This window comes from Rana temporaria, chromosome 2 (genome assembly GCF_905171775.1).
Source record: "Rana temporaria chromosome 2, aRanTem1.1, whole genome shotgun sequence".
In the NCBI taxonomy this organism is placed as follows: Eukaryota; Metazoa; Chordata; class Amphibia; order Anura; family Ranidae; genus Rana; species Rana temporaria.
In genome coordinates, this window is record NC_053490.1 from 67,432,989 (window position 1) to 67,458,605 (window position 25,617).

Here is a 25,617-nt window from a genome sequence, read left to right on the forward strand (position 1 = left end):
CTCCTCAGTACAGCAGGCCCTCACCCTGCATGCGGAGCTGGGGAAAAAAGACACATAGAGCCTGGAGGAAGTGAGCTCTAACTGTCTGGCCATGGTCACCTGCATGGTGGAGCAGCAGGCCGCCACAGCATTGCTGACAGCGGAGGTGAGCAGGTTGGCAGGGGCGGTATAGGCCAACACTGCCGCTGTGCGGGAGGAGGGGAGACTAACCCGGCAGCACCAGCAGCACAATACCACCCGGGAGCTTTGGATGCTGGCACAGACTAACTTTGTCCTCACCCGCCTGGCCAACGCCATGGAGGGCAGGCACCACCTGCCAGGAGTGACCAAGTAGGGGATGCTGCTCCCCCCCCCCTCCATCCCCACCCCATGCTCCATCCCCACCCCCGGCTCCATCCTCAGCCCAGGCTCCACCACGCCAACTGAGAGCCAGAGCCGGGGGACCCTTGGCACCAGGATGTCCAAACGGAAAAGAAGATGATTTTCCTGCGGATCATTATTTTTTGTGGAATCTCGATTTCTGCTCAGATTATGAGCTTATTTATTTTATTTTTATTATGCTCATATTATGAGCGTATTTATTTTATTTTTCTTATGCTCAGATTATGAGCTTTTTTTTTTTTTTATGCTCAAAGTTTGAGTTTTCTGGTTTCTTTTGTAGTCCCTACACATGGTGAGAAGTGTATACTACAGTGTGACTGGTGTGTGAATAGGGGGGGGGGGGGGTGTCACTCCTGCTGGAAAAGGGGTGTCACCCTCTGCCATGTGAAAGGTGTATGAATGTACAGCAACATAATTGGAGCCTTGGCGCGGCGTTGCTGTTCCCTAGTACCGTGCGGTATCCTTGGGTCTAATCCAATTTTTGGTGCATGTGGGGTGTGTGTGCTAGGAACCACAGTGGTGTGCACGCGTGCATTCTACTTGTGACATGATTAATGTGTGTGTTTAACGTGCAAAGAGATGTTCCACGAGACAACTCCTGACTGCTCTTCCCTCAGTAGACCGGGTAGAGTTTCTTGGGGGGGGAATGTGTGGTTGGGGGGGTCAGGTCATCACGTATGTCAATCTCCAGGCCCCTTCTCACGGCGAAGTTGTGCAGAATACAACATGCACCGATGATCTGGCACACAAAGTTTGGGGAATACAACAGGGTCCCCCCGGACTTATCCAGGCATCGGAAACGGGACTTCAGGAGGCCAAATGTGCGTTCCACCACTGCACGGGTACGTGTGTGTGCTTCATTGTATCTTTCCTCTCCTGGGGTTAGGGGTTCCGGAATGGGGTCATAAGATGGGGTCCCAGTGCATATGCAGAGTCACCTGGAAGGGAAAAGACAGGAGGATGTTAGTCATGCATGTGCCCCTCGTGATGTCTGCATCATGGGGGGGGGGCAGTCATGCCTGACACCCATGTCACTCACCAACCAGCCAGCTGTCCCTGTAGACGTTCTGTTCAAATTCTGTTGGGATGCTGCTTTGACGGTATATGAAGCTGTCATGGACAGGACCCGGGGTGTTTGGCACGGACGTGCCATATGAGGCCATGGGCATCCACTATCACCTGGACATTGATTGAATGCCAATGCCTCCAATTGCAGTATATGTGCTCTATGTCACGGGGGGGCTGTAGTGCCACATGTGTGCAATCAATGGCCCCCACAGTGCGTGGGAATCTGGCAATTTGATAGAAATCTGTCACTGCCTTCTGCCGCAGGTCCTCCTGGGTGGGTTTGATGAAGTGGTGGGACATGCGTCTCAGGATTGCGGGGATAACCTGGTGCACACATCTGCTCATGGAGGATTGTGACATCCCAGCCACAATTCCACTTGTACGCTGAAAAGATCCACTTGCCACTAAATGCAGTGTTGCCACTACCTTGACCAGTGGCTCCACTGCATGTCCACGATGTGTCTTGCTGGTGATGTCATCATGCAGGGTTGTGGCTAATTCCAGGATGACTTCAGAGCTGAATCTAAACATGCGAAACACCTCCGAATCCCCCATGGCAAAGATGTTCCTGCGCACTCGGTATATCCTCTCCCATGCCCTCCTATGAGTCGGTTCACTCATGTTGGCACACAGATGTGAGGTCCAGAAAGTGTGGGTGCTCTGCTTGCTCAGCTCGTCCGTATTGGTGCTGCTGTAGTTGCTCTCCAGCTGACCTGTGGACGTCTGTTGCTAAGTTGCCCCTGCTTTTATGAGGAGCAAGTTTGCCCTGGCCGAACAGCTTGCGCTTTGTGCGCAAACTGCGACTGACATGCGCAGGTTTGTGAATCAGCGTTTGTTCCTCATTTGCATATTTGCAGAGGGAAAACAATGAGAGCGCAAGATGCACCCAGCGTAAAAATGCACATTAAATGCGCAGGCGGAGACAAACTACGTCCGTAGGAAGAAGCCTAATTTCAGGTATAGCTCTTTTTATGGGTCATCCGCATAGTTGCGTGGGCGAAAATCCGTACTTACGCGGCGCATATCGAGAATGCGTCCACGCAAGTCGTACCTGAATCCACCCCACTGCTAGAATGTTCTATTGGAGGCTGCATACTGTCTGCTTGCAACTGTACAGGCCAAAAAAATTAATAAGATAGATGGCTTCATGTTTTCTGAACTATAAACTAAACTAATAAAACTTCTGATTCTCAACAACTCCTTCGCCTCTTTTGGTACTGTTTCTGAATTTAGCCTTAATTGTATAGAGGTGGAGTGAAGAAGAGAAAAAAGAGTTATCAGAATTTGTACGGATTAAAGCAAAAGCATAGCCAAAGCTCCTTTGGCCATACTTCACCTGTGGGTCATAGGAGTACACTTAGATTTGCACTCCTAAGACCCAGGATCAGCTAACAGCCCACTATCGGTTGTCACATAGCCGGTCCAGGCAGGGCATTTGACAATAATTTGGGGACCCACCCAAATGCCTGCCCTGCAGCTGGCTCGGCCTCTCAGCGCAATGCTGAAAGCCTGAGCTAGCTGCTCCTGCCCCCACACAGGGGCAGAGCAGACCCGAAAACTGAGTGATAAGTGGTCTTTCATTGCACAGTTATTGGTGTAGAGCCAGCAGGGGACAGCTGCAGCATCGGATCGATGCTACAGCCAGCTAGGTGAGTATGTGTGTTTATTTTCACATCCTGCACTCCTCTTTTAAGATCATGCATACCATTAGGGTATATGTGTTATGCCACTTACACACAAACGGAATTTCCGACAAGAAAAGTTCGACATGAGCTTTTGGTTGGAAATTCCGACCGTGTGTAGGCCCTACCTGACTTTTTCAGTCGGAATTTCCGACAGCAAAAATTTGAGAGCTGGTTCTCAAATTTTGAGACGGAAAAGTTCTTGTCGGAAATTCCGATCGTCTGTAAGCAATTCCGACGCGCAAAAAAAACACACATGCTCGGAATTTGACATATGCTCGGATTCATTAAACGTAATTTTTCTCGGCTAGTTGTAGTGTTGTACGTCACTGCGCTCTTGACGGTCAGAATTTTGTTCGACCGTGTATATGCAACACAAGTTTCAGCCAAAATTCCGTCGGAAAAAAATCGACGGTTTTCTTGTGGGAATTTCCGATCGTGTGTACGTGTGTACACATGCCAGATTCAGACTTATTGTAAGAAGGTTGCATCAACCTACCCAGAGCTGTAAGGCCTCGTACACACAATAGGTTAAACAGAGGACAACGGTCTGATGGACCGTTTTCATCAGTCAAAACCGATCGTGTGTTGGCCCCATTGGTTATTTATCCATAGGTTAAAAAAAAGCAATCTTGTATTTAATTAGGCACAACCATCGGTTAAAAATTCACGCATGCTCAGAATCAAGTCGACGCATGCTTGGGAGCATTGAACTTAATTTTTTTCAGCACGTCGTTGTGTTTTACGTCACCGCGTTCTGACATGATCATTTTTTTAACCAATGGTGTGTAGGCGCAACGGACCACCCGTCAGCTTCATCGGTTAACCGATGACAGCGGTCCATCAGACCGTTCTCATCGGATGGACTGATCGTGTGTGCGTGGCTTAAGGCTGTCCCTAGATGTTCTCCAGGTTCTCCAGAGTCATTCCAGTATTTACTATGGCAGGCACCAACAGATGCAAAGTTGTGTCTGTACTGACCATGGCAAGAAATATGTCTGAAATGAGGGTCTGGAATGTAATTTACTTTTTTTTAATGAATGGGCTAAAAGGTTGGGTGAGAACCTCCTTAGAAAATTATCAAACCTGCCTTGTCAAAACAAGAGTTGAATCGGATGCTGGTTGGCTATTACAGGCAAAAAACACCTTTCTTTACAATGTTTGCAATTCATGTGGTCCATTGGCATGTTTGGCAGTAGAGGCTGCATCAACTAACTAAAAGCACACTAGGCTGCAAAACCTTCTGTTTCAAAAATTGTGTTTCTTGCAAGAATAACATGTGGAGGCCTTTTTTTTAATAAGGGAAATAAAAGTGCTTGTACATTGTAGAGTTGAAAGGTATAGATAACAACCATCCACACTTGCATTGAACATGAGATATATAACCAGGTACACATCATATGTAAAGCATCTCCAAAATGTTATGAAAAAAAAAAAAAAAACAGCAAAAAATAAATACATAGAGCAAAACAAAATAAAACAAAACTGCCCCAGTTTATTGAGGGGCGATTACTCAGAAGTCTCCTTTGTCTACTCTCAGACCTCGTACACACGACCGAGTTTCTCGGCAAAAACCAGCAAGAACCTTGCTAGGAGATATTTTTTTTCCCGCGCAAACTGGTCGTGTGTACATTTTCGTCGAGGAAACTGTCAAGAACCTTGACGAGCCAAAAAGAGAGCAAGTTCTCTATTTTCTCGACGGGAGTCTGATTTGGCTCGTCGAGTTTCTGGTCGGGCTGGTTTTCAACGAGAATCTCGGACGTCTGTATGCTAAGAAACCCGCGCTTGCTCAGATTAAAGTATGAGACGGGAGTACAAGTAGCATTTGTAATGGAGATAACACATTTTTAAAGCTGTAACAGACTGAAAAGTGCAAATGTCTCTTAGACCCGGTTCACACTGGGGCGACTCGTCAGGCGACACAGCCGCCTGACAAGTCGCGTCCCATTGTAGTGAATAGAACCGTTCTAATAGGAGCGACGCAAGTCGCTCCGACTTAGAAAAAGGTTCTTGTACGACTTCGGGGGCGACTCGAGGCGATTTGCATTGACTTCTATACAGAAGTCATTTTGCAAATCGCCTTAGAAGTCGTCTTCAGGTCGCCTGGCCGAGTCGCCCCCGAAGTTGTGCCGCCCCTGTGTGAACCGGCTCTTACCAAACTTTTATTTAACACGCAAACACATGAAATTAGCAAAAGCAGCCCCAAGAGTTTAGCCAGTGGAATGAAACTTCCCCTGCCGTTGTATGTCACCGCGTTTGAGAACGAGGAGATTTTGCCCTGACAGTGTGTACGCAAAGCAAGCTTGTCGAGTTCCTCGACAAGCCTAACAAGGAACTCGACGAGGAACTCGATGTGTTTCGCCCGTCAAGTTTCTCGGTCGTGTGTACGAGGCCTCAGATGTACAGAGGAGAAATTCCCAAACTCGTGCCATAACCATGATAACTATAATTGTAATAACCTATCCATCACTAATTGTGGTGGGGAGAGACTTGGGTTATCAAACCAACTTTGCCAAATGAGGTTACATTTTGTAGCTGCTTTTCTATGGTGATAAGCCAACTGCTCTTTAAAGTGGAGTTCCACCCATAAATATAACATTACATCAGTAGTTTTAAAAAAATATCACAATTTTTTTTTTTTTTTTTAGATGCCTTCAAAGTGTTGTTGCTAGGCAGAATAGTTAATCTTCCCACTTCCTGCACCTAGGTGCTTAATGCTTCCTAACCTACACCGCACAGACTCCTGGGAATGTAGTGGGTGTAACTTTCCAGCAGTCTGTGCACTCCCCAGTCTCAAAGAATCATGTGACTTGGACAGCACAGGTGCTGAAACCTGATCTGACACTGCTTGTGCAGCACTGAGCATGTGCAAGATTTGCAAGGCTGAAATCCAGGAAGTCATACAGTCTGGCTTCATGATGCCCACACTTAAGATGGCCCCAGTCAATTTCTATTTTATAAAGTGTCTAAATGCTGTAACAACCTAACAAAACGGACCTTAGTCTACAGACTAACTTTACTAGAATACATTAAGCTTGTGTATTACAGGGGTATTTATATTTAAAAAGTGAAATTGTGGCCGGGACTCCGCTTTAAGTAGAAGGGAATTAACGAGGCGATCCACTGTGCCCTAGAAGGCACAGTGGGAGCCAACCAAAATTGGGCGAACAGCTTTCTAGCTGGCTACAATAACCTGGACACCATAATATGTGGAGGCCTTTGATTCACATTAGAAAAGGCGCCATTGAGAGTGCAGAGTCATGATCTCATCACCTCATGCCTAAAGAACACGTCACACTGGGGCCTGGGCCCAGTAAGTCACACGGCTGATGAGTCCCAACTCTCAACGAGAGCTCTGTTATAGCTCCTGAGCTGGGACAGACACCCGAGCCATATGCAGTAAGCTGGGAAGGTAGGATTACAGTGGTCAGGGATTCATTAGTATGTTTGGTTACACTGTAATATACACTAACTTTACAGAAGCTTTTTCTTCCCTGCCCCTCGTCTCTTGATTTATTTCTTGTAAAAGCATCTCCTTGTGTTATATTTTATTCTGAAACATCTGCAGTGTCTGATGCATTATAGGTAAAAAAAAAAAAACAGTTCACAACAGACATTATATTAACAACCTGTTGACAGACTCAGAGAAATATTTCACATGAGACTTTAATGACCATTGTACTGCTCATGTCACCAGTGCTAGTCATAGGGCAATAAATATCAGGCTCATGGCAAGTCAGATTTTGTATGCAGTGTGGCAGTCTCGCGCTCTATTTAACTAAATATATGCTTTGTTTGTATATACTTTACATATATATATATATATATATATATATATATATATATATATATATACCGTATTTATCGGCGTATATCGCGCACTATTTTCCCCTTAAAATAAGGGGAAAATCGTGGGTGCGCGATATACGCCGATAGCCGCTTCCCGCGCTCAGTTTGAAATCCTGCGCCGACATATATCGAGTGCAGTACACTCGGGTACATTCGGCTAGTCTCGGCTTCGCTCGTGCTCACGCAGCGTGAGCGCGAGCGAAGCCGAGCCTTGCCGAATGTACCCGAGTGTACTGCACTCGGTATATGTCGGCGGAGGCGTTCGAACTGAGCGCGGGAAGCGGGGACTTGACTTGAGGCGCGCACTGGAGAAGCTGGGAGGACACCATCGAGGCCGCAGACGGACGCCGGACCAGACGATGGACGCTGGGAAGACAGCAAAACTGTAAATAATAAAATCATAAAACATTTTTTTTTACAGGACAACTTTATGGGTGCGCGGTATACGCAGGAGCGCGTTATACCGCGATAAATACGGTGTATATATATATATATATATATATATATATATATATATATATATACTGTATTAGAGAAATAAAGAATATTGTGTTGCACTAACAAATAAGGTGCATACTACTGTGCAATAGACCAAATGAACATCAGAAAATAAACAAAAAAAATACATACACAGTGGAACTTCGGATTGCGAGTAACGCGGTTAACGAGCGCTTCGCAATACGAGCACTGTATTTAACCTCCTTAGCGGTAATTCCGAGTCTGGCTCAGGGTGAATTTTTTATACCAAAAGCGGTATCCAATCGTGATTGCATTGCAGGATACAGGGGGAAGTTACTTACCTTGTCCCTGGATCCTGCGATGTGTCCCAGCTGTGTGTGCGGGCTCCTCCGCTGTGTCTCCTCGCTCGATTCACAGTGCCGCCGAGCTCCGTTCCCTGCGACGTTTCTACAAAAAGTGAAAAACAAAATACACATACAGTATACTGTAATCTTACAGATTACAGTACTGTATGAAATAATTACACACCCCCTTTGTCCCTAGTGGTCTGCCCAGTGCCCTACGTGCACTTTTATATACCGTAATTATCGGCGTATAACATGTGTCGGCGTATAACACGCACCCCAAGTTTAGGAGGGAATTTTAAGGAAAAAAAAGTACATTTAAATGCCCATCAATGCAGCCTTATCAGTGTCCATCTGCAGCCTTGTCAATCGTTGCCGAATGATCAGTGTCAGCCCTGACCTGTGTCATTGAAGCCTTGCCCAGTGTCCCCGCAGCCTTGCCCAGTGTCCATGCAGCCTTGCCCAGTGTCTTTGCAGCCTTGCCCAGTGTCCATGCAGCCTTGCCCAGTGTCCTTGCAGCATTGCCCAGTGTCCTTGCACCTTGAACGTTTAAAATTACCGCCGCGGCGCAGAGATAGACAGAACCGGATGTCCTGTGTACTCGGCTGTACTCGGCTCCTCTCGCAGTCCCGCCCCTTGCCCAGGCTAGTATGATGGACATAACACAGGTCCACATGGCGGGACTGGGTCCACATGGCGTGACTGGGCGTGACTGCGAGCGGACCCGAGCCTATCTGAATACACATTACACTCTGCTGTGTCTATATCGGCCGCGCTTGCTCCTCTTCCCCTCACAGACAGCGGGAATCGGTGTATAACACGCACCCAGGATTTTAAGGGGGAAAAAAGTGCGTGTTATACGCCAATTAATACGATAATAAAAACTGTTCTTTCTGCCTGGAAACTGGAGATTGTCCATAGCAACCAAAAGTGTCCCTTTATGTCAAAAATGGTTTTAGATCAGCTAAAAAACAGCGATAATAAATTATAATCACTTGCAGAATTGTGCGATAGCGATTTGTGGGGAAATTCGTCATCAAACAATAAAAATAATGACAGCGACAATTTTGAAACTGAGCAAATTTCACTGTTTTTGATTTGATTACATTATTGAATAATTTTTATTATAATTACATTATTATTTGTCATAATTATTTATAGTTATTTATTATATTATAATTTATGATTTTGTGTTTCAAACTTCATCATACCCGGGATGTCTATTAGATTCTGGTTTGGACAGATTTAAGTGAGTTATTCCTAAGAATTGCAGGCCTAAAATATAAAACACCAAGGGCCAGATTCATAAAGAATCGCGGCGGCGTAACGTATCGTCTTTACGTTACACCGCCGCAAGTTTTCAGCGCAAGTGCCTGATTCACCAAGCACTTGCGTGTAAACTTACGGCGGTGTAACGTAAAGCCGTCCGGCGCAAGCCCGCCTAATTCAAATGAACGTTCTGCGCATGCTCCGTTAGTAAATTTCCCGACGTGCTTTGCGTGAAATTACGGCACCCCGACGTATTGTTTGAACGGCGACGTGCGTAACATATTCCCGGACGTCATAGGAAAAAATTGAAATTCGACGGCCATACTTTAACATGGCTGGTCTAAAGTTAAGCCATAAAAAAGAAGGCTCAACTTTGCGCCGGGAAAAAACGACTTGCGACGACGTAACGCACGTGAGTACCTTCGTGGATCGCCGTAAAAGCTAATTTGCATACCCAACGCTGGAAAACGACGCAAACTCCACCCAGCAGCGGCCGAAGTATTGCAGCCTAAGATCCGAAGGCGTACGAAGCCGTAAGCCTGTCGGATCTTAGCCAAATGCCGTTGTATCTTGTTTGTGAATCGCAAATTAAGATACAACGCGGCAAATTTGAAAATACGCCGGAGTATCAGTAGATACTCCGGTGTATTTCTTCTGTGAATCTGGCCCTAAATTTCCATGCAAAAAGTTGTACCGCTTTTGGTACAAAATTTCAGACATAATCATACTGCCAGGGAGGTTAAAAAAATCCTGACTCAGTTTGCGAGTGTTGTCTCGCAAAAAAACGAGCAAGATTCAAGCCAAAGAGGCGTGCAATACTGCGTTTGGCCTGAGGTAGTGGGGGGGGGGGGGGGGGGGCGCCGAGCCGAGCGGAGCTGATCGGTGGTGTTCAGAGCCGTTCGGAAATGCTTGGAAAATCTCGGAAATACTCAGTTTGCGAGCCTTTCCGAGGTTTTACGCGTTCAGCCGAGGTGTTCTTGGCCCTTTACGAGTGTTTACGAGGCTCTCCGGCGCCTCCCCACCTCTGGCCACATGCAGTATTGCATGCCATTGAAGTCAATGCGGAACAAATTATTTTCATTTCCATTGACTTCAATGGGGAAACTCACTTTGATAAGTGAGTACTTTGGATTACGTGCATTCTCCTGGAATGGATTATGTTCATAATCCAAGGTTCCACTGTATAACATCATATAAAATCCATGTATTAATGATAAAAATGTCCATGCAGTAAGTATTGTTTCCAGGAAGTACACCAATGTGAATTTCTCTTTCCACTATGTGATCTTTAACCGCTTGCCGCCCGCCGGCTGTCAAATCATGGCTGGGCGATACGCCTCTTGTTCTGGCCAGGCGTCATATGACGTCCTCGGCTTCTCGGCCTCCAGAGGGCGCTCGCGCACCATCGCCGCCGCCGGGGCGCACGCACCCGCCTCGTCACTCAGGTACAGGTGCGCTTTCACCACCAGCCACGATGTCCACCGGGCACCCGCGGATGCCGATGACACAGCCAAGGACCTGGATCTGTGTGTGTAAACACACAGATCCACGTCCTGTCAGAGGAGAGGAGGCTGTTGGTGTGTTGCCTTTACAGGGAAACACTGATCGATCTCCGCCCCTTGTGAGTCTCCTCCCCCTACAGTTAGAATCACTCCCTAGGACACACAGTTAACCCCTTGTTCACCCCCTAGTGTTAACCCCTTCCCTGCCAGTCACATTTACACAGTAATCAATGCATTTTTATAGCACTGATCGCTGTATAAATGTGAATGGTCCCAAAATAGTGTCAAAAGTGTCCGATATTTCCGCCACAGTATCGCAGTCACGATAAAAATCGCAGATTGCCACCATTACTAGTAAAAAAATAAAAATACTAAAAATGCCATAATTCTATTCCCTATATTGTAGCCGTTACAACTTTTGTGCAAACCAATCAATATACGCTTATTGCGATTGTTTTTAATAAAAATGTTATGCAGAAGAATACATATCTGCCTAAACTGAAGGAAACATTTTTTTTAAATGGGATATTTATTATAGCAAAATTAAAAAATACTGTGTTTTTTTTTTTTTAAACTTGGCACTTTTCTTTTGTTTATAGAGCAAGAAATAAAATCAAAAATCAAATACCACCAAAAGAAAGCTCTATTTGTGAAAAAAAACCCCATAAAAATTGTATTTGGGTACAGTGTTGCATGACCGCGCAATTGTCATTTAAAGTGCGACAGCGCCGTAAGCTGAAAAAATGGCTTGGGCAGGAAGGGGGTTTACACACACCTCTCCCCGTTCTTCAGCTCCTGTGACTGATCGCGGGACACCGGCGGCGATTGGGTCCACCGGTCCCGCAGGCGCGGTCACGGAGCTTTGGACCAGGTCGAGAGCGGGCCACCGGCGACCCGCTCGCGACCCACTGCTGGGCTCTTAAAGGGGACATATATATACGTCCCTGTGCCCAGCCGTGTCATTCTGCCGACGTATATCGTCGTGCGGCTGTCCTTAAGTGGTTAAATGGTGTGGGCCCCCCCCCAAATACATACCAAACCCTTATATCCGAGCATTCAGCCTGACAGGCCAGGAATGGGGGGGTCATGGGGGCCCCCAGGTTTAAAGATGGCCACCACAAATCAGCCATCCTTCTGATGCAACATTAATGTGGCACAGGCTTTGTGGAGGGGCACCTAGCTTGGTGACATGAAGAGTGGCAGGAAACTTAAAGCTGGTGACCCAATAAATAAACTGGGAGCCTCTCATGGGCACTGTAAGTCGGACTTTCAGAGTGTATGGCGCTGATGATGTCATCAGCTGCATGCACTCTGAATATCTCCTAAATGGTGCAAGTTTAGGAGATATTCACAGTACCTTATTATAGGCTTACCTGTAGGTACAAATGGTAGTACAGAGTTTAACACCACTTTAAAGCGGGGGTTCCCCCTAAAAAACAATTTCTAACATCAGAGCCAGCATACTAAGGACATTTACTGAATGCAGGTCTTTTTTTTTTTTTTATCCGTACATACCGTTATATTCTGATTTTGTCCAGGGCTTCCGCGTTCTGATGCAATCGCCTTACCAGCCCCTCGGCGGAAGGAGGAAGTGGGACAGGAAGTCCGTTTCTCCTGAAGCCCTCACTCCCCCCCAAAAAAATGACATGCCAAATGTGGCATGTAAGGGGGCGAGGAGTGGGTTAAGCGGAAGTTCCATTTTTAGGTGGAACTCCGCTTTAAAGAGTGTGAGTGTCCCTGCTCATGGGGCCCCCTACTGGCCATTGGGCCCTCGGGCAGTGCCCGAGAGCCCTAAGGGTCAGTCCGCCCCTGATTACAACTGAACTGGGACCGACTAGTTGGAAAACTGTGGGCTGTTGATAAGGAAATAAAAATCCTATAAAGCCCACTGACCTTCATATTTCAAGAAGACATGCTTGATTTTTTTTAATCTGCTTTTTAGCTGTGCCCACAAATGTCTTCTCCAATTGAACGTTCTCCATTTATTGAAATAATGCAGTCATGCTGCTTTTAGAGTAACTTGTAGTTTTGTGTTTTTAACATACATTGTGATGCAGGCTGCAGCAAGGATTAAGAAACCCTGTGGGGGGGGGGGGGGGGTCTTTCCCTGGCTTTTGCATTGTGTGAAAGCAGTGGTCCTACTCTCCAAAGCAGAGCTGGTGCAAAGATTTTTGACACCCTAGGCAAAACCTTATTTTACCACCCCCTCTGGCTCCACCCCTGACTCCACTCCTTTTGCCCTACCCATGTTTACCCCACCTTTTTAACAAAGTGCCCATCAAATGCAGCCCACCAGCGCCCATCAAATGCAGCCTCACCAGCGCCCATCAAATGCAGCCTCACCAGCGCCTATCAAATGCAGCCTCACAAGTGCCCTTCAATGCAGCCTACCAGCTCCCATCAAATGCAGCCTCACCAGCGCCCATAAAATGCAGCCTCACCAGCTCACATCAAATGCAGCCTTACCAGAGCCCATCAAATGCAGCCTACCAGCTCACATCAAATGCAGCCTTACCAGAGCCCATCAAATGCAAACTCACTAGTGCCCATCAAATGCAGACTCACCAGTGCCCATCAAATGCAGCCTACCAGTGCCCATCAATGCAGACTCACCAGTGCCCATCAAATGCAGCCTACCAGTGCCCATCAATGCAGCCTCACCAGTGCCCATCAAATGCAGACTACCAGCGCCCATCAATGCAACCTCAGCAGTTCCCATCAATGAATGTTTGCTTGCTTCCATTCATTCGGGAGTTGGGACACAGACACAGTCCTCCGCCACTCTTGCGCATCTGACACTATGTGAGACTTAGTTGCTTGCTGCAGAGAGAAGGAACACCAGTGGCCTGGCGCCCTAGGCAGCAGTGCACCCTAGGCGGCTGCCTATTTTGCCTAGTGGTAGCTCCGGCACTGCTCCAGAAAAAGCACAGGGTATGTTAACCATTGGGGCAAAACAAAGCACAAAGAAATCCCAAAACAACAAGGATATTCATTGCTGTATAAGCAGCCTGACTTCATTAGAATAATAAATGAAGACAGTTCAGCTGGGTTTTAGGAGGAGTTTGTAAACTGTGACCAACTGCCCTTCAAGGGGTGAAGAAGGATTGGAGTCCTGAGTCACACAAATAACAATCTCCATGAGACACCAGAGAGTATGCTTGAAAATTTGTAACCCAGTTTAGATTTCACAAGTTATTTTACAACGCAGATTCTCCCAGGAGCCAGGGTTATAATACAGCATTATTTTTTTCAATACACAATTGTGGAATTTATCAAAACTGGAGCAGACCGAATCTGGAGCAGTTGTTCATGGTTTCAGCTTCTTTCTTTTATTTTTAAGTTTATTTGAACACGCTGAAGATAGATGCTGATTGGCTGCTATGCACAGCTGCTCCAGATTCTGTCTGCTCCAGTCTTGATAAATTCCCATGTTGTGTATTGAAGAAAAGTTCCAACCAATATTGGCCCAGATTCAAGAAGCAATTGCGCCTGTGTAACCATAGGTTACACAGCGCAATTGCTTACTTGCCCCGGCGTTACGAATGCTCCTGATTCAGGAACATCGTAATGCAGACTGCAGCCTAAAATCTGCGTGGCATAAGGCTCTTATGCCACGCATATCTTAGGCTGCATTCTAGCGATGACCGCTAGGTGGCGTTCCCGTTGTGCTCAGTGTATAGTATGCAAATTGCATACTAACACCGATTCACAACAATGCGCGAGCCCTGCGTACGCAATTTACGTAGTTTGCGTACGTCGGGTTTCGCGTAAGGTTGCACATCCTAAAAGCAGGGGCAGCCAATGCTAAAGAATACCCGTCGTTCCCGAGTCGCGAAATTTGAAATCTACGTCGTTTGCGTAAGTGATTCGTGAATGGCGCTGGACGCCATTCACGTTCACTTTGAAGCAAATGACGTCCTTGCGACGTCATTTGCCGCAATGCACGTCGGGAAAGTTTCCCGACGGAGCATGCGCTCTACGCTCGGCGCGGGAGCGCGCCTAATTTAAATGATTCCCGCCCCCTACGGGATCATTTACATTAGGCGCCCTTACGCAGGGCAAGTTGACACAGCGCACACGCAATTTACGGAGCTACTGCTCCGTGAATCGTGGGTAGCGCAGGAAATTTGCGGGGGGGCAGGGCAAAAACGCTGCCCTGCGCCTCCGTAACTAAGGGGCAAATCTACCTGAATCCGGGCCATTATTTTATCTGAGAATTGGACATCAAGACTCTTCCTTCCCTAATGTCCAAATTTTTCTCTCTCATTGTTATTTCTGCATGGAAAAAAAATATGAAATTTAGGATCAGATTTTGCAATTGGATAACATTTTCCTCCAATCAGAAAACCCAAGCTCTGTTATTAAGCTACATTGGCAAAGTAGAGCCAATTCTCTAAAGCTAGGCATATAAGGTTCGATTTTATTGTTCTAGCATTCATAGAAAAATCCTTTGTCAGATCATTATTTCTTGTCATCATTAAGTCAATTCATTTCATTTGGATGCTGTTAAAATTTTCTCCAGAGGTATTTGAATAGAATTCTAGTCATATTAACCACTTGCTTACTGGGCAGTGGGCACATATACCCCCCTCCCATAGGTGTGCGCAGCCTACTGCATTAGGGTGTGCACACCAAAGCTCAAACACACATGCGTGTGTAATATACCATATATGGCAGTGGGCAAGTCAGTAGGGCTTTGCCAGCAGGGCAGAGATCGGTGTCAGTAGTTGATCTTTATTTGTATTATTATTTTTTTACAATTTTATTTTTATTATTTTATTTGTAATTTTTAATATTAGTTTTTTTTTTCTTTAGGAGCCCTGTTAGGGGGCTTTGGTGAAATATCAGTGGTCTAAACAGACCCCTGATGTCTAACTTTTGAGACAGAGAAAGGGACTGAGGACAGAGATTCCCCAGTCCTTTTCTCTGCAGCCAGGCAGCAGGGGGAATCTGCATAGTACAGGGTGATTAGGGTGTGCCCAGGCACACCTTACACCCTATGGGCCAGATTCAAAAAAGGGATACGACGGCGTATCTGCTGATACGCCGTCGTATCCCTGTTTCTATCTATGCGACTGATTCATAGAATCAGTTACGCATAGATAGCCATAAGATCCGACAGGTGTAATAGTTTTACACTGTCGGATCTTAGGATGCAGTACCGCGGCTGCCGCTGGGGGGAGTTCGCGTCGTAAACCAGCGTCGGGTATACAAATTAGCAGTTAGGGCGATCCACAAAACTTTTTCCCTTCGTTACGTCGCCACAAGTGTTAGTTTGCCGTCGCAAAGATAGGGCACCTTTTACAAAGTGTAAAATTAGTACACCATGTAAAAGTATACCCGTCTTTCCCGCGTCGCTTTTGAATTTTTTTTTATTTTATTTTTTTCCCGGCGCAAGTCTTTTTTTCATGTCGCGATTCACAAAACGTCGGCGCGTCGTAATTTCGCGCAAAGCACGTCAGGATATTTGTGAGACCCGGCAATGAGAAATGATCTCATATGTTTACATATAAGATCATCTCTCATTGGCCGCACAGATCGCGCTGTAAATAGCCGCTGTGATTGGCTATTTACCGCGATCTGTGTTTGGCTGTGTCCAAGGGACACAACCAGCACAGCAGTTCCCCGCTGCGCGCTCGGGAGCGCGTGCTGGGAACGAGGAAAGGGGCGGCCGTAAAAACACGGCCTCCCAGAGAAGTAGAGCCACCCTGCGGCCGTATATAGTCGTACGGCCGTCGGGAAGTGGTTAAACAGATTTATTACAGTATGCATGCTTTTTCCCCAAATAAAAACCACATTCACATTTTGAAATTCTATAAATTAATTTGTTCTAGAAAACATTTCCATCCTGCTCCTTGGAATTTTCATCACTGTGGTTGAAAATGATTGTGGAATGACCCTACTAACCATAAATGAAACAAACATTCCAAAAATCATCACTATTTATGCGCCTGATGAGTCGGATGTGTGATGTATGATTTCTGTAATCTCTCCCCACTCAGTCTGCCTGCACTGAAGGGTATATGTGTGAAATCTCACAAGAGGTCAAAAGGAAGAAAACATTTATTGTCCATGTTACACTAGATTACCAAAAGTATTGGGACACCTGCCTTTACACGCACATGAACTTTAATGGCATCCCAGTCTTAGTCTGTAGGGTTCAATATTGAGTTGGCTCACCCTTTGCAGCTATAACAGCTTCATCTCTTCTGGGAAGGCTGTCCACAAGGTTTAGGAGTGTGTCTATGGCAGGGGTAGGCAACCTTGGCACTTCAGCTGTGGTGAAACTACAAATCCCATCATGCCTCTGCGTCTAGGAGTCATGCCTGTGATTGTCAGGGTCTTGCAATGTCTCATGGGAATCATAGTTTCAAAACAGCTGGAGGGCCGAGGTTGTCTACCCCTGGTCTATGGGAATGTTTGACCAATATTTCAAAAGCGCATTTGTCAGGTCAGGCACTTATGATGGACGAGAAGGCCTGGCTCACAGTCTCCACTCTAAGGCCTCGTACACACGGGCGGATTATCCGATTAAAAACGGTCCGCCGGACCGTTTCCATCGGACATATCCGCTGCCGGATTTTGGTCTGATGGTTGTACACACCATCAGACCAAAATCCCCACGGAAAACATACGCGGTGACGTGTCGAGACGTGGCCGCGCCGTCGCCGTGACGATGACGCGGCGACGTGCGCGACCCTGGAAGGTAAATACTTCCACGCATGCGTCGAATCACTTCGACGCATGCGAGGGATGGCGGTCAGTCGGACAAGTCCGGTGAGTCTGTACAGACGACCGGATTTGTCCGACGGACAGGTTTCCAGCGGACAGATTTCTTAGCATGCTAAGAAATTTTTATCCACTGGAAACTGTCCGATCCGCCGGACAATTGTCCGCTCGGGCCTACACACGACCGGATCTGTCCGTCGGACCAGTTTCAGCGGATAGATCCGGTCGTGTGTACGGGGCCTTATACATTCCAAAGGTGTTCAGTCAGGTTGAGGTCAGGACTCTGTGCAGGTCAGTCAGGTTTGTCCACCCCAAACTGGCCCATTCATGTCATTATGGACCTTGCTTTGTGCACTGGTGCGCAGTCATGTTAGAACAGGAAGGGGCCATCCCCAAACGGTTCCCACAAAGTTGTGAGCATGAAATTGTTCAGAATGTCTGGGTATGCTGAATCCTTTAAGACACCTTTCACACTGGGGCACTCGATTTAGGGAGCTTTAGCGCTGTTTAAGCAGTGATTTTTCTGGCCGCTAGCGGGGTGCTTTTAACCCCAAAGAAGCAATAGAGTTCTAGCAGAGGTAGTAGGCCAGTCAACAATAAGTGGATTCTGGCAAACAAACATAAATCTATACTCAGACAAAAAAAAAAGTATATATATATAGTACAAATGGACCACTTGGTCTTTTTTCTGCCGTCCCTCTTGTATGGTTCTAGAAGCAATACAAACTCTAGTATAATATAATCATTAAGAATAGATGTAATATTATGTACAAGTTGTGTGTTTCTAATCTGATCACAAAGCACTTCAAAGAAATTTCCATGAAAAATGGATATCCCCACCTGTATCATAATACAGTAGGGTGTTCCCATCCCACAACCACTAAACACCAGAAAGTTTAAAGGGAAAGATCCTTTTCTGAGGTTCTTTGTTCTCAAAGCTCATTGGATTAAGCACAACAGAGAGATAATAGTGGTTTCATTATGACGGAACAGTCAAGCATCAATATAAAGTTTTATGTGAAATCCGAAACTGTAGGTCATACCATGCACGGTGGATAAAGTACAGGAGACAGGCGAATATTTTCCATTATTTAAAAAAATACCTTTAGGGCTTTTTCTATATAATACAGACAGCCAACTGACAGTGAAGTATGTATACAACATGCATCTGTGAAGTTGGTGGTTGGTATTTAACTTGATTTTCTGAGACAGTGCTAAAGTCTGGAAGTGTCAAGCACCTCCATTAGAATCACCCTGACTACATAGGGAAATTATGTCATAGTCACACTTCTGCCCATTTCATTTTTTAACAAAGTATGATCAGGACAGAGTGCTTGTATACAAATTTGATTTGCAAAGTAATTTTTTACTCCTGCTGTTATTAATTTTTGTTTTCCATCTATGCCTCTATAGCAGGGATCTCCAAACTTTATAAATAAATGGCCAGTATACTGTATTTCAGACTTCAGGTGGACTGGACTATGAACAACAGGAGCAAAAAAAATACATTGTGCCTGGGGATAGTAATAGGAGGAAGAATAATGCCCCATCATTGGTATCAGTGGGATGAATTATGCCCCATTGTTGGTGTCAGTGGGAGGAATTATGCCCCAGTATTGATATCAGTGGGAGAAATAGTGCCTTGTGTTTTTGGAGATATATAGCCAGATTCAAATACATCGGCGTATGTTTAGGCTGGCGTAGCGCAGCTCATTTGAGCTACGCCGACGTAAAATAGAGAGGCAAGGCCAGTATTCACAAAGCACTTGCTCCCTAAGTTACGTCGGCGTAGCGCAAATGGGCCGGCGTAACCCTGCCTAATTCAAAATAGGCAGGTAGTGGGCGTGCTCCATGTAAAGTACCCGTGACCCCATGTAAATGAGGGCCGTTGGTACGGCGCATGCGCGCGCATGCTCAGAATCACGTCGCAAATACTCTTGCTTTCGACGTGAACGTCACCTACGCCCAGCCCCATTCACGTACGCTTACGCAAACAACGTAAAATACGACGGCCGTTCCGTCGTCCATACCTTGCATGGGCTGCGCCATCTTTTTGGTGGTTTATCTTTACGCCGGCGTATGTCTAACGTAAACGGCGTATCTTACTGCGGCGGGCGTACGTACGTTCGTGAATTGGCGTATCTTGCTCATTTACATATTCGACGCGTAAATCCACGTACACGCCCCTAGCGGCCAGCGTAAATATGCAGCTAAGATATGACGACATAGGAGACTTACGTCGTTCGTATCTTAGCAACAGTGAAGCGTATTTCAGTTTGAGAATACGCTTAACCTCCCTGGCGGTATGATTCTGTCTGGAATTACGTACCAAAAGCGGTACAATTATTTTGCAAGGAAATTTGGCGTTTTATACTGTAGGCCTGTAATTTTTAGGAATAACTCACTTAAATCTGACCAAACAAGAGTCTTGTAGGCATCCCGGGTATGATTTTTTTTTTAAAACTAAATTATAAATTATAATATAATAAATAATTATAAATAATTATAACAAATAATAATATAATTATAATATAAATTGTTCAATAATGTAATCAACTCAAAATCACTGAAATTTGCTCAGTTGCAGAATTGTCGCTGTCATTACTTTTATTTTTTTATGACGTATTTCCCAACAAATCGCTATCGCACAATTCTGCAAGTGATTATAATTTATTATCGCTGTTTTCTAGCTGCTCTAAAACCATTTTTGACATAAAGGGACACTTTTGGACAATCTACAGTTTGCAGGGAGAAAGAACAGTTTTTATTATATAAAAGTACATGTAGGGCACTGGGCAGACCACTAGGGACAAGGGGGGGTGTGTATTTTTTACATACAGTACTGTAATCTACAAGATTACAGTATACTGTATGTATAGTGTTTGTTTACTTTTTTGAATTTGGCGCCGTTCGCCGCCCCCGTGCGTCGTAACGTCGCAGGGAACGGAGCTCGGGGAGACTGTGAATCGAGCGAGGAGGACCCGCTCGCTCACACAGCGGGGGTGGCATCGCTGGATCCAGGGACAAGGTAAGTAACTTGCCTGTGGATTCAGCGAGCAGGTAAGCCGCGCCGCTGCACACTCTGCACGTCCACCCCGAGCGTGACTCGGGGATACCGATCCTAGCATCGAGAATCCACCCCGAGTCACGCTCGGGTTTACCGCTAAGGGGGTTAAAGATACGACGGCCCTCATTCGGACTTACGACGGCGTATCTACTGATAGGCCATCGTAAGTCTCTATGAATCCGGCTAATAGTGTCCCAAGAGTCACAGGCCAGTAAAGGGTCAGAGGCCACTGTTTGGGAACCACTGCTCTAAATACTTACACACCCCCCTGAAAGTATTTACAGCTCTTCACTTTTTCCACATTTTGTTATGTTACAGCCTCATTCCAACATGGATTAAATTCATTATTTTCCCCAAAATTCTACAAACAATACCCCATTATGACGTGAAAAAAGTTTGTTTGAAATGTTTGCAAATTTATTTAAACTAAAAAATGAAAAAATACCACGTACATAAGTATTCACTGCCTTTGCCATGACACTCGGGTGCATCCTTTTTCACTGATCATCCTTGAGATGTTCTTGCAACTTGATTCCACCTGTGGTAAATTCAGTTGATTGGACATGATTTGGAAAAGCACACACCTGTCTATATAAGGTCCCACAGTTACCAGTGCATATCGGAGCACAACCAAGCCATGAAGTCCAAGGAATTGTCTGTAGACCTTCAAGCCAGGATTGTATCGAGGCACAGATCTGGGGAAGGGCACAGAAAAAAAATCTGCAGCACTGAAGGCCCCAATGAGCACAGTGGGCCTCCGTCATGTGTATATTTACCATCCCTACAGTGAAGCATGGTGGTGGAAGCATCATGCTGTGGGGATGTTTTTCAGTGGCAGGAACTAGGAGACTAGTCAGGATCGAGGGAAAGATGAATGGAGCAATGTACAAAGACATACTTGATAAATACCTGCTCCAGAGCCCTCTAGATTTCAGACTGGGGTAAAGGTTTATCGTCCAACAGGACAATGACTCTAAGCACACAGTCAAGATAACAAGTCTACGGGACAACTCTGGGAATGTCCTGGAGTGGCCCAGCCAGAGCCCAGACTTGAACCCGATTGAACATCTCTGGAGATATATGAAAATGGCTGTGCACCGATGCTCCCCATCCAACCTGATGGAGCTTTGAGAGGTACTGCAAAGAAGAATGGGAGGAACTGCCAAAAATTAGGTGTGCCAAGCTTGTAGCATCATACTCAAAAAGACTTGAGGCCGTAATTAGTGCCAAAGGTGCTTCAACAAAGTATTGAGCAAAGTCTGTGAATACTTATGTACATGATTTTTTGTTTTATATTTTTTATAAATTTGCAAAGATTTTAAACAAACCTCTTTCACATTGTCATTATGAGGCATTGTTTGTAGAATTTTGAGGAAAATAATTAATTGAATCCATTTTGGAATAAAGCCTCGTACACACGACCGAGAAACTCGATGGGCAAAACACATCGTTTTCCTCGTCGGGTTTCTTGTTAGGCTGTCGAGGAACTCGACAAGGCAAGTTTCTCCATTCCCGTCGAGGAAAGAGAGAACTTGCTCTTTTTTTGGCTCGTCGAGTTTCTCGACAGTTACCTCGACAAAAATGTACACACGACCGGTTTCCTCTGCAAAAAAATATCTCCCAGCAAGTTTCTTGCTGGTTTTTGCCGAGAAACTCAGTCGTGTGTACGAGGCCTAAGGCTGTAACATAACAAAAATGTGGAAAAAGTAAAGCGCTGTGAATACTTTCCGGATGCACTGTAAATGGTGAAATGTTTCGGTAAAGGGGTCACACTATGGAGATATGAAGCTATGGTACAAAGAAAGATTTAAATTGTATCTCTTGGCAATATTTTTGAAAATCAGTAAGCGTTTCTCATATACGGGGCTGGAAGCTGATGTCTTATTCAGTGATAATACACAGGCTGCACAGCAGGACCCTGAGCCTGTGAGAACAGTTCAGATTGGTACCAATTACTTCGCCCTTTGACATCTCATTAGCTTAAAACATTAACGATGACTTCATCCCAGCACTGAAGCAGTGACATCATGTTCTAATCTGGAAAGGTGCATTCATTTGGGATTGCTTCAAAACTATTATTCCCTGAATCGCCAGCAATTTCTATTGACTTATCAGGAGAGCACTCATTTCCATCAAGAACAACCCCTGCTATGTAAATGCTCTGAAAATAGCACATTAGCTCACAGTCCCTGTCACTTACTGGCATGCCTCTGAGTACCAGAAACAGGGAGGGAAATGCTACCTGATGTCTGCATGCACCATTTATCTAATGAATTCTTTTCTTTGTCATTTTTCCTTTAAAACATGTTTGTTTGCATCTTAGTTTTCAGTGTGAATAGAAACATTTTTAAGTCAAAGTTCTGATGTTTTTGTAGGCCCTACAGCTTAACCACTTAAGCCCCGGACCAATATGCTGCTAAATGCCCAAAGGCGTTTTTACAATTCAGGATTGCGTCGCTTTAACAGACAATTGCGCGGTCGTGCGACGTGGCTCCCAAACAAAATTGACGTCCTTTTTTCCCCACAAATAGAGATTTCTTTTGGTGGTATTTGATCACCTCTGCGGTTTTTATTTTTTGCGCTATAAACAAAAATAGAGCGACAATTTTGAAAAAAATGCAATATTTTTTACCTTTTGCTATAATAAATATCCCCCAAAAACATATATAATTTATTTTTTTCCTCAGTTTAGGCCGATACGTATTCTTCTACCTATTTTTGGTAAAAAAAATCGCAATAAGCGTTTATCGATTGGTTTGCGCAAAATTTATAGCGTTTACAAAATAGGGGATAGTTTTATAATTTTTTTTTTTTACTACTAATGGCGGCGATCAGCGTTTTTTTCGTGATTGCGACATTATGGCGGACACTTCAGACAATTTTGACAAATTTTTGGGACCATTGTCATTTTCACAGCAAAAAATGCATTTAAATTGCATTGTTTATTGTGAAAATGACAGTTACAGTTTGGGAGTTAACCACAGGGGGCGCTGAAGGAGTTAGGGTTCACCTAGTGTGTGTTTTCAACTGTAGGGGGGTGTGGCTGTAGGTCTGACGTCATCGATCGAGTCTCCCTATAAAAGGGATGACTCGATCGATGCAGCCGCCACAGTGAAGCACAGGGAAGCCGTGTTTACATACGGCTCTCCCCGTTCTTCAGCTCTGGGGAGCGATCGCGAGGGAGCGTCCTGGATCGCAGGGGCCATGGACTCCGGCTCTGTGACTGGCCGGTGCATCGTGACGTCACTTTCGCGCATATCATCAGCGCAGTAAACAGTAAATATCTCATAAACGGTGTAGGAGATATTTACAGTACCTATAGGTAAGCCTTATTCTAGACTTACCTATAGGTACAACTTACAAAGGGAGGTTTACAACCTCTTTAAGGGCAGGTTTATCTGGGGGGAGCCCACCCCCTACATTAAAGATACAGGGACACACTGGACACCCATTAAGAGCACAATGGCACCTGAAGGTATCCCGTGCTTCCCTTCACCAATTCACCAACTGTACAAACAAATGACAACCACCCTAACCTTTAACTAGCCTCTGCAGCTAGGAGCACATGGAAGGGCAACGTACAACAAAAACAAACACAAATTCCCAGCTCACTTACCGGCCAGCCTGCAGCTGGGCAGGGCGGTCACAATCTCCACCTTTATCAAAGAATGCCTTTTATTCATTGAAAAAAATGTAAGGTTTTCTCTGATTTGGCATGCCTGCTAAGTGAACGGCCCCCTGTATTCACTATACAGCAAGGCAGCAGTTCTGAATGGGATCCAGAATACATTGCTGATCCTTGTAGTAGCAGCAACTACTACCGTAATTTCAAGCTTCCACATGGATCCTGCAGGTATGGTGTATATACACACTTACATTGGTCCAAACTGGACCAATGAAGATATGCAATAAAGTCCATACCTGGAATTGAGCCTACTAAACTTGTGTTTACTACAAGTATTACACTGGCTCAAAAATCCACACATAGTCCAGTATTTTAAAATGGAACATAAAAATACACACAGGGCAGTCTGCTTCATCTTAGTTTCTGAATCTTGTCAATGTAATTTATTTGGAAAAAACTTTTTCAAAGAAAATACATTTCTAATAGAAAAAAACACTGCGCAGAAAAAATTGGTGTAAATACTGCCAAGTACCAAAAATTGTAGATACAAATTTAAAGACAAGTGAGAAAAATAGGTACAGCGCAAAAACTAGTAGTGATTGATAGTGAAACCTACAATTTGAACATAGGTATATATATATAAAAAACACAAACAATGTAAAAAAAATATATATAAATTATATAGAAATAAGATTATGAAAAAGGTTCCTGAATGCACAGGAAATCAGAATTCATACTATATAGTAGACAAGTGTAATTAGTGAATTAGTGTAATTAGTGAAGTCCAAACATAAATAATGGTGGATAATTGAAAAATCCATATAATATTCAAGATGTGACATCAGAAAAGATCCATGCGATCTATCCACCAGAAAACACCCAAGTGATAAAGTGTTGTAGTCTGCTTACCGAAGCTAATGACCACTACAGCGGTCAGTATGGGCACAGGATATTTTTATAGTCTCCCAACAAGACTGAGGGGTATCCGGTTCCTAAATCCTAGATGGTACCTTCAGATGTATCTCAGAAGGGAGAAAAGATATAATCCCCAAAGCGTAATATTGCTTCAACAGCGATATTTATTTAAAAAAAGTATTGCACTTACATTTGGGCTGACAATGCATGCATTGAAACAAGGCATCCGCCTATATGAACGACTGATCTCGGCGTCTTCTCCTCGAATCCTCCCGCTGTCCCTGCTTGCTGTGTGAGACGTGATGGCGTCGGGACGCAAGCCACACCTACGCGTTTCGTCACAGGATGACGTCGTCGGGGATTGGCTGCTGCGTCGCCGACATCACGTCTGCCCTTAAATGCCACCGATCCGCCATTTTGGAAATGGGAAAAGCGGCGAAAACGGGGCTGCCCTTCTCTAACATAGCATGTACACATATTCGCCAGCACACCAAGGATCATTGAAAAAACGTCCAAAAATTTAATGCATAATAGCGATCCAAAAAGCAACGTTTCGAGGTCACGCAGGACCTTTTCGTCAGGCAAAAGATCTTTTGCCTGACGAAGAGGTCCTGCGTGACCTCAAAACGTTGCTTTTTGGATCGCTATTATGCATTACATTTTTGGACGTTTTTTCAATGATCCTTGGTGTGCTGGCGAATATGTGTACATGATTTGCTTTCCGGTT